This window comes from Phaenicophaeus curvirostris, chromosome 5, assembly GCF_032191515.1.
Source record: "Phaenicophaeus curvirostris isolate KB17595 chromosome 5, BPBGC_Pcur_1.0, whole genome shotgun sequence".
Lineage (NCBI taxonomy): Eukaryota > Metazoa > Chordata > Aves > Cuculiformes > Cuculidae > Phaenicophaeus > Phaenicophaeus curvirostris.
Genome location: NC_091396.1, coordinates 20,526,900 through 20,537,885, shown reverse-complemented (window position 1 = coordinate 20,537,885; position 10,986 = coordinate 20,526,900).

Below are 10,986 nucleotides of genomic sequence, written 5' to 3'. Positions count from 1 at the left end.
CTTCTCAAGGTCTGTTGGCTGGGCAGCTGGCATGTCTTTGGTAGCTCTCTCAGTGCGCTAGCTGTATGCGGGGAGTTCATCATACATGCTTGTGTCAAAGGGGTTTATGCATCTTTCTGTTAAAAGCAGTGCAGACACTCAGCCTTGCCATTGGTTACTTGGGGTCAGAGCTGTCTGCTTGAGCTTGAAATTGCTGGTGTTGCAAGATCATCACAGAACAGAGGGGAGAAAATTAGTATAAGCCTCTTAAAGAAAACTTAATTATGTCTCAAAGCTGGCAGGAAACACCAGTTTCTCTTATTTAGGCTTCAGAGTAGGGTTTCTTTCATGGTGGGTGTGTCTGCTTGTAACAAGGGCATTAGCAAAACTGCACAGTCAGCCTTGGGGTCTGACAGGTCCCTCTCTTGGCCAGTGCCACCCTCCTCTTTTACTGCCTGGGGCGTGGGGGACTCCTCTGGTCACTCCTGCTACTGTTTCTCTGCCCCATCATTTTGCTTGCAACCTTCATTCCTGATCTGTTGTTGCTTCCTTCTCCCTTTGTGGGTCACCCAGTTCAGTCCTGTGCCCCTACACTTCATAACTTTTTTTTTAAAACTGTGGTGAATCATTATTTGCTGCATTAGGTGGAATAAAATATTATCTTGTCTCTACAGCACCGTTTCAGTCTGCCAACAAGCACATATCGTGATGTCACGTCAAGGATAGAAAGAGTTTGCTTTGGTGGTGACACCTATAAATACATGCTTTGGTGGACAATTTGGAGCTGCAGGAAGGCAGCAGAGGAGCTTTGCTGGCATAGTTGTGTTGTCCATATTCTGGACTGCCCAAAGCATGGTTGTGTCTCTGGCAGGGATTGGCCCTAGGGCAAGAAAATGTTACTGGGCACTGTGAGAAGCAGGTCTGGGAACAGGGGGCTGATTCCTTGGCACTTAGCTGTGTTTCCAGTATGTCTGGCTGCTGTGGGACAAAATGCTTTGTCTGAGAGCTGTAGTTGCTTTGGGAAGGCAGTCCAGGCCGTCTTCATGTGCGTTTGATTAAAGCCAGCAGCACTCAGAGAAGTTACAAGCATCTCTATTTGCCTTGCTTAGCAGTACCAGCAGGCAAGGAGTTTGAACTTAGGTGATATTGCAGAAACACCACTGGGAAATAGTAGCAATCACATTGAGGAAGTTGTTAGAGGAAAAAGGAGGAGGAAAGAAGAAAAGGTTGTCTGCATAGCAGCTGTGCTGCTCTCCCCCACGTGCTGAGTCCTGGTGCAGGAGTGGGTTGATGCCAATGCAGATGAAGTCCTGCAAAGTTAATGCAGCTTCTTTGGATGTAAGCCGTATGAAGCTAAGGTATGAATTTCCTTGCTGGGGGAGGAAATTTTTCTTTCTGTACTTCTCTAAAGCTGCCACCGAAGATTACTGGCCAGGTTGGTTTTGTCGTGTTATTTCTGCCTTTGTAGAGAATTTATGTTCTGTTGCAGAATAGTGTTCATTTACTGACTTCAAAAGGGAAACAGAAGTCCCTCCTCGAGGTACATAGCATGAGTAAATAACGCTTGTGTTTTGACTAGTGGTAATGTAAAGCAACAGGGAGAGCAATTATAAATGGTGATGGAAAATTTGTGCTTGAGGCTGGAGTCCAAGGTCTGTGCTGTGGTCTTGTGGTCTTCAACATTGTTTTCATCCTTAGAAGTGCCTTCACCCTTTCTGTAATGGGAAAGGAGAAAATGGGGGCCTGAATGGATTATGTTTTTTCTCAGTTCTTTAAATACCGACTGGCAATAGCTGATGTCTGTGAGTCACCCAGAGAGACTACGGAAAACAAACAAGTCTCTCAAGTCTCTTTTTCTCAGTCCAAGGTAAACCAGTGTGCTGCATGAGTAAGTTTTCTTGCAGTTCATAACAAGGTCTAGTTGGCAGGGAATAGGTGAGATGTTGTTATGCTGACCCTGTACCTTTCCCTTGTTGATTTGGTCCTTTGACTGGAGAAGTTGTATCACCCTGTTTCCTTAGCTCCTCTCACTTCCAAATTCTCTCTCCATTACAACATACTTGAGGATTGTTGTTCACCCACCATGTTCATTGCTGTCCCTGGACTGTTGCATGAACAGAATGGGAAAAGTAAAAGTCTATTAGATGTGGTGACCTTTACTTCAGTTGTATCATCAGAAAAATGTCTCCTTACATATTTTTTTTTGATACCTCTTCTTCACCATGCAGCAGGCAGTTTGCGTGCCCACAATGAGGTGTTTCTAGCCTGTGGAGGCACCTTCTGTCACAGCTTTTGCTCAGTTACTGCTACATGGCTTTTGTGTGACTAATGTGCAAAAGCTTTATAAAGCAATCAGTGGGAAATATAAAACCATTTATATTATGAAACCATAATGATGAATTATTAATTATAATGACAAAATGGAAGCAGCTTGGCTCTGACATCAGATGGGATTCATCAGCTCTGCAAACTAGAAGAAACTGCACAAGTGCTGTGGAGCATATCTTCAGCATCTCAGGGGATGGAGTAGAGGAGTTCTGCAGGTGACCACTTCTGTCCCATGTATCAGTCTCTTTTCTGCCTCTACTTAGACGTTAACTTCAGTGCAACAACTGTTCAGGAGGTTTTGCTCAGCCTTAGTTTGGGAATCCTTGTTTTGCCTTTTACCTTGGCTATCTTCTGTGATTTTTGGAGAAGTCCCCTGACAGCCTTATGTATGTGGTTGTGGTGCCATGGCTAGGCAGAACTGTGTTCAGGGAGGGATCTAACACCCTCACATCTCTCATGAGTTTGCCTTGGCATCCTTCCATTTCTCCAACCAGTTCTTACAAATGTCACTAATTACTATTCTCTCTAATGCTTACAGGATTTGCCAGTTCCCATATGCCTGTGGAGATTCGGTTCTGGCTCCTTGTCAGTGGCTTAGGAGGAGCCGAGGCTCTGAGCAGGTACGTTTGCCATGCTTCTGGTGAGGGAAGAGGTCTTTTGTATGTGTCCAAGAGTAAAATGTGCACAAGGTTTGCCTTACGGGTGTGGATTGACACATATCATGGGAAAGACCACTCTGCAGTGAATACTTTTTTCCATCTAGATGCCTAGTGAAAACACCCAGGCAGAAGGTAAGGTTTGCACTTAGCCTTGCTGACAGCCCTTTGAGGAAAGGATTGGAAAACACAGCATTGCTGCAGAGCAGCTCCTGAGACGTCACACTGCTTGCTAATGCAGGCACAGCCTTTTCCTTCCTGTAACACCAGCTGGGGAATCCTAGTTGAGCTCACAGCTACGTGTGCTGCTACTACACCCTCCTGCTTTGCTGGCCCTCAGTAGCTCCTGCGTAGCGTGTCTGCCCACCGTCCTGAGTGGTGGTGGGTGGAAGCTGTTTTCATGTTTGTATCCTAACATGAACAAATCTACTGTTGTTTTCTTAATGTACAGCAAGAAGAGCCTGTAGCAGCTTATTCCTCCCTGGATAATTAGTGCCTGGTGCATCCTTTTGCCCAATTTATTTGCTTTAAAGCATCAGTGCTCAACTGAAAAACCTCGTATGTGTTCTCTGCAACTGTTTGGCACTGCAAGGACGTTGCTTGAGTTGGTTGTAGTCACTGGGATGCCAAACATACTTCTGGTGATGCCTCTTGCAGTGGTACCAGCAGGTCTGCTTGCACCTTGATTTCAATTCCTACTTTACTTTGGGGAGAAAATATAGGGCTGGATTGCAGGCTATTTTATTAACTGGAATTATATTGCCAGATAACTAGAGGTTTGTGTGCAGCCACTGGGATTGAAGTGGAATGTTTTGCCATTCGTGGTTGCTCAGGGGAGCTCTGAGAAGTGGGTGGATATATGCTGCTGTGGGAGTGTTGATGGACAAGGAGGGATTGGCCTGGCATGCTGAGCTTGAGCCTTCAGCTTGCTGTAAGAGCTTACAGAGCAAAAAATGCTCCTTCTGCATGTCTTATCCCAAAATGGCATTGCCTTGCATTTGTCCTGCCTGCATGGTCAGTGTGATTGTAGGAGGATGTAACTGTAGACTCACTGCACGAAGGCTTCTTAATCCCTAAAAAAGTGAAATGGATTCATTCTGGAAAGTGATCTTTCTTGAAAACCTGGTTCGTCTGGGTGGTGCAGGGAACATGCTGAAGGAGTAGGAATCAGGGCGGAGCTCTTTCCACCTAATTCCCATGTATTTTCTGGGGTTATTGTATCATGCAAGCAGGCGTGCTCACTGTATCAGAGCTTGAAGCAGAACTGGTTAGTAGAGGACTGCCTGTGCTTTCCACGCTAGCCTTCTTGTTGTACTTTCCTTTTCTTAAATTAATTTTTTAGTATAAAAGGCCTCTTTAAAGGGATAACCACAACGAGAAGGGGAACAGCAAAGGTAGGAGTGTCTCCATTCGCTAGCAAGCTGTGGCAGGTGCATTTGAGTCAGAGGGAGTCAGCACTGAGTCAGTGCCCCAGACTACTGGTGACTCAGGTGGCAAAAGCCCAAGTCACTCTTACACGCCTGAATTGCAAGTGAATTTCCTGTAATAGGAGTTTGCCTCCTGCAGGGGCCGTGTAAGGAGTGGTGTGTCATCCTCTTCCTCCTGTATGGGTTATGAGCAGCTTGGTTCACAGGGGATGCAGACAAATGGTGGCTCTTCTCTTCCTGCCAAAACAGATGGAAACTTGATTTACCCCAGCAGCCTCAACCTACCTCTTCCTCAACCTTAGCTCTCTCCCTTTTTAAGATAGAACAAGTCACAGCAGTTGCAGCTGCCTGTCCATTGAGTTCAATGAGATGCTTATGCAAATCTGAAGGTTGCGTTCTCCTGGCAGATCTGCTTGCATGCATTATTTGCTACTTCATCGTACTGGGAAGGGATTTATTTTCTGAATGTGGTTTATTTTTAGACAAGGATTTCCCTGTCTAACTGGCAATTTGCACAAAAAGTGATTTCACCAAATACTTGGACTGGGGGAAGGGAGAGGAAATGTTGTATTAGCTAGCGAAAAAGCTAAATGCTGACTTGAAAAAATAGCTTGAGACCCTGTTGTGAGAACATAAGGACGGGTAATGCAAGTTGAGAACAGCATTGCATTCGCTGAGGATGGATGATTCAGTGTGGGTTGATGTTGTTTTTCCTCATGTTAACTGCCAACAGTGGATGGATGGGAAGTGCTGTTCACGTTCTTGTGGTTGCTGTAGCCAACCTATTGGTCTGAGCCATGAGTTAGCAAACTCACCTGAACCGCAACATCCATGGAAAGAGTACGTCCACGCAGTGCATTGCACTGCCCTGTTGCGCCCATGCTTGTGGCCATGGGAGGCTTGCCGAGGATCAAGCTTTGTGATGATATGACATTATCATCTCCATGTGTTGAGTGCCCTTGTCAGATACCCTGAAACAAATAGGATGGCACATGGGATGTCCTGGGGCATTGCTGCAGCTGTTTCCTCCTCTCCTCTCCACCTGCTGCTCCAGGGATGAACTGTCTTCATATTCCTCATTGCTTTCACCAACTGCTACTAACAGTTCTAGGTTTTGAAATGGCTTCTCACGTGAGCAACTGCCCATCAGAGATGCAGAGATCTTTTCTCTTTGTTCTGGCATCTCCTTGGACATTTCTACCACTCCTCTTCCAGAGGCATCTTTGTTACCCTTAGCTGTAATGCTGCAAACAGAAGACGTCTAAGGATGACACCAGGGAGTGTGTGACTGTTGAAAGGCTTTGATACTTACTCCTCTGACAAAAGAGGCTTGGCTCCACGTGTGGGCACATACATTTGTTTACTGCTGTAGGTTTACTCCTGCACAGCAGCTGTTTACTCCTGCAGCTTGCTTTATCCTGTTTCCCCTTCTCTATCCCCATAGCAGACAATCAGCCTTGTCATGGTTCCTTTAAGAAAACTAGGAGAAATTGTTGAGTTTCAAGTTTCTTCTGAATGTTTGGAAACCAGAAGAAGAGGGGAAGTAGCACTGGGATTTTATAGAATCATAGAATCACTAGGTTGGAAAGGGCCCACCGGGTCATCGAGTCCAACCATTCCCGTCAGTCACTAAACCATGCCTCTCAGCACCTCATCCACCCATTTTTTAAACACCTCCAGGGAAGGTGACTCAACCACCTCCCTGGGCAGCCTGTTCCAGTGCCCAATGACCCTTTCCATGAAATACTTTTTCCTGATGTCCAGCCTGAACCTCCCCTGGCGGAGCTTGAGGCCATGCCCTCTTGTCCTGTCCCCTGTCACTTGGGAGAAGAGGCCAGCACCCTCCTCTCTACAACGTCCTTTGAGGTAGTTGTAGAGAGCAATGAGGTCTCCCCTCAGCCTCCTCTTCTCCAGGCTAAACAACTCCAGCTCTGTCAGCTGCTCCTCGTAAGACTTGTTCTCCTGGCCCCTCACCAGCTTCGTCACTTTAGGTGCATTCTGCATTCGATTTGAGTACATATATGTTGCCTGTGGGTAATGGAGCCATATCTTCATGAAACAATAGGAGATGAAACTTTTAAGTGCTGTCTCAGCCACGGGGGTAGAAGCACCATGAGAGTCAAGGTGAGAGTACCTACCCATCAGCTGTCTTGAACAGTAATCTTCCCCAGGGGAATCAATCTAATTTGACCTGTTAAAAGAATTTATGCGGTGGGAGAAGTCTCTGTCATTTCCTGCTTAGCTTCCTGAGGAGACTGGGAGAAAAATAAGTATTGAAACAACCATCTTCTCTCTGGGGGTAGGGGGTGGGGTGCTTATGTCCTAAGACGTGTTATTAAATCCTGTTAAAAAAACCTCTGTATCACCTGGCAAATTAGGATTGGTTTAGCCACTCAGTTTTCTCTGTTCCCTGGGGACTTGCTCATTGCAAACCTATGTGCAGATCTCCTGTCTGTGTGGGATACAAAATATTTTGCGTGCGCCCCTGTATTGCTGCAGCGATCGGCTCCACACTTGCCATAAGCCTCATGTCATGTCATGAGTTTGAAGCCTTTCCTTAGGGAAAGTTTGTGGGTGGTTCTTGTAGGGATTTTTTTCACTTGCTTTTCCTCCTCCTCTCCCATTTCCTCCAGCGCAGGTAGCCTGGCAAGTTCGTAATGGCCACATCTGTGGCTGAAGGCTGAAACCAAGGTCTGCATGTGTGGCTGCAGCTGTGGGGAGGCTGTCACTGGGTTATCTGCACTGAAGGACAGGGCTGACTTCACAGTTCAGATCACCATTTTTAACATCTTTGTTTAGAGCAGATGAGCAGTTGTGACACGCAGATCTGTTCCTTGGGCACTTCTGGAGTTTGTGCTTACCCAGCCCTCTGAGAATAACAGAGCAAATTTATGTGTCTTTCTGTTTGCTTTCACATGCAGAGATCTCATGTAGCCCACACAGAGTGTAGGCATTCAGTTCCTGTCTAAATTGCTACTTATCCCTTAAGGCTGTTCTGCTCTGCTTTGCTCTGTAATTATGTGCTATGAACTGCATGTTTCTCAGCAGCTTTCACCATAGTTCTCAACAGGGAAGATAAGGAACAGTGGACAGACAGACATCTAGGAGGCCTGCTGGTAGTGGGCAGGGGGAGTAGTCTTAGCCCTGATATGAGGCATACTCTCGAGGCAGATCCCACTGTGACTTTTGATGAAGTTTCCCTTTCCTTGGCTGACTTTTTGGAAAACGCTTTTCACTCCAACTTCAGTTTGAAAAGAGAAACATCCACGCAGATGGCTGCTCTTCAGTTGTCATTCATGGTGGGATTTTTCTATGTTCCTTTTTGCATTACCCTCAAGTGCAACCCAGGCTTGGTGCCAAAACACATATCCTAGAATTAGAAGAATCTAAACACTCAGGATATTATGTTTTTCCTCTCCAAGCTAGAAATGTAACAGGCTATCAAATATTTTATCAGTTCACAAGGGATTGTGTTGCTTTTTCTTTTTGGGTGAGTTTCCGTATAGTTCACTTGTTTGTTTTTAATGACATAAAAGATACAGCTTTCATTAAGACTTATTGTAGCTGTGTTTTTCCTCCTTACTTGAGACTGTCTAAATGGTGCCACTTTTCCTGGACAAATGCCAGCGCTCTGCTTTTAAAGCCTGATAGTCTCATATGGTAAGGAGGTTTTTTTTCATTGCTGGAAGACTTGGATTCAGTGTGCTGGTGATTTATGAAGTGATTTATGAAACTGAAGTTATGGCTTCTTGCTTGGATCCTTTGTTGGGATCCAGGATGGTGTGGATGGTGCAGTCCATGTGAACTCCAGTTTTCTGGCCACACAGGATCTTCTTAAGTCACGGCTGGCTGGTACACAGCTGTGGTTGGACTTTGCTCACTAAGTTCCCTTGAAAGGATGCTGGAGGGTTCTGCACTGGGGTGCCAGTGTGCAGGAAGATGAGATGAAAATGGCAACTTGAAGGCAAATGTTTCAGATAAGTTTCTAGAAATGCAGCTTGCTGCCCACTCCTCTGTTTATGTTCTCTAACCCTGCCACGCTACTGTGGCAGGGCCCATGGTAGGCTTTGGTAGACTGGAAAGATGCCAGCATCGAGGAGATAGCTGGTATTTCCAGGTGTATTAACTCATCCCTGAAATACCCATTAAAAAAAATATTTTGTCTAGGGTAGCTGGTTTTGGGGCCCTGCTGGCCAGCCTTTGAGTGGAAATTTGGACTGTTTGAAGGCTGCTTTAGGAGGACAGAGAGTGGTAGTTGCCTGTTGTGCTCTGATGCTGATAGTGCTGCGGTCAGCCCTCGTGTGTTTCCACACATCCATGTTGCATGGTGAGGACCACACAGAGGAGAAGCACAGTCTCTCAGTGATTTAGCAGTTTACATTTAAATATGCTGAGATCTATTGCTGCAAGATAGGTGGTGGCTTGAAAGATGTCCCTGCTGTCTCACTTCTGCAATGAGGATTTTCTAAAGGAGGGATTTGTGGAAGAAGAAGGCAAAACAGTGTACACACGTTTTCTTTAAGTAATGGGAGGGTAAGTGAGATGTTTCCTGCTGTTCCTGTCTGCAGTTCTCTTATTTATTCCACATGTGTGTTGTTCTGTGTTTGGGGGAGCCCTCACCCTTTACATTAGGAGGTGTAGCTTGTTTCTGAGACGTGAGAATGGAAAGGGCCTCACACAGCCCAGGAAGCACCTCCTTCCCTACACAGTTGATCCTTCATTCCTTGTTTTCTTCCCCAAGATGTGGTGCTGAGCAGACACAGCCTTGAGACACAGTTGCAGCAGCCCTGGCACGGTGGCTGGGTTAGTCCTATGTCTGGGTGGGAGCTGTTGGAGGACTGAGATAGGGAGAACTGGGGGCTGCATCCCTGTGTGGTGCGAGTGCTGAGAGCTGCTGAAACCCATATGCCAGGTCTCTGTTAAATGGACTCCCGGGTTAAGCAAGATTAAAAGCAGGCTTGTGGGAGCTGGAATAAATGGCTGGGCCACAGTGGTTATCTTTTTGGTCCTTATTTCCTAGTGTGCAACTGTGGTAATTCTTCTAAGTCACTTCTTTCATCTGCGATTTCTGAGAGTATGTTTTTCTTTTTCTTTCTTTCCTGAGGGTTTTGGGCAGTGTTTTCCATAGCTATTGTGGTGGGCATTTCCCCTTCCCTCCCAGCAGAAGCTTTCATTTTTGAATGAATAGCTCAGCATTGTTCACATTGTCTTCCAATTTTATGGGCTTTTTTTTTTTCATTTGACTTCAAGTAAAGCAATCTCCTAAGTGCTTCTAGAGTCCTTCGGGTCACTTGGCAGAAAATATTTTTTTCCTGTTACACAAGGTCTTGTATTCGAAGCTCCAGGCAAGAAAACTGCTTTTGTAGTGCTCACATTTGAGTTTCTGATAGTGGGATTCCTGAGGGCTTTTTGCTCGGTTTTTGACCAGGTTTCAGTTAAGATCGTGCTATGTTCATCTTTAGGCAGAACTTCATAAGCTTGATGGAATTGACTTTTGTTGAAACGTTTCTAATGATGTGACAAACCCTGCTACTTCTGGTTCCTATGTAGCATCCCATGTGTTAAATCTGTTCTACTCTTCCAGCCCAATGCCCATTTCCCCCCCACCCTGCCATTTCCTCCAGAAATAACAGGTTATTATTAGGATCTGTATGCATATGTGTTTACCAGGCTTGACATAGCTTTGTACTGAAGATGTTTATCTCCTTACCTACATCGAACTAGGAAGCTGGACGCTATGGTCAGCATAATGTACATCTGCAAACCTCCTTTGACTTGTTCAGGGTTTGATCTGGCACAGACTTAGGTTTGCTTTCCTAATTTAAATTAAGCTGCAATAATGAATGTCTCCACTCCATTTTTTTTTGAACTATGCATATTTTAAGTGTGAGGTGGGCTTTATTGGCATTTTTTAGGTTTTCCTCCTCCCCTTTGGGCACTGAGTACCAGTGAAAGGCTTTGGGTTATATCAGCCCAGGTAGATGGTATCTGGAGCATAGCAGTGGTATCTCCTAGGATGTCTCTAACAACTTCTCTCTGCTAATGAACATTGATCTTGTCAAGAGGGATGAGAGCTCCTTACCCCTTGGGTACGAGGAGACTATTGATCTGGCAATGGGAGGACTGTGATGAGCAAACTGCTCTGGGACAGGTTGTTTGCCATCCACAGCAAGTCATTGAGATCTTCTCAACGCCAGCTAGTTACCGTGATCTTGCAGTGTTTGCAGCTTGTGCTATGATGCTCAGATGATAAGTTTCCAGAGAGTGGTTAGAACAGTACAATCCCAGTACTTGCTGCAGCTGACAACCTGAGTTGGATGCACTCTAACAAACAACATGGTCCTTAACTATCTTGTCACTTCAAACCCTTAAGGCAGATGAAAAAAAAAAGGGTGGAGGAGGAGATTGGTACACCTGTAGATATTAATTACCTTTTTTTCAAGTTGCTGTTTTCATTTATCCATGGAATTAGCTTTTTTTCCCAGTGTAACACCAGAATTTTGGAGTAAAGTCCACATGTGAGAAAACAGCGGTGTGTCTTCTAGTCAAAATACCGCCTCTATGCCATCTGATACATAAATGGTCATAGAGAAATA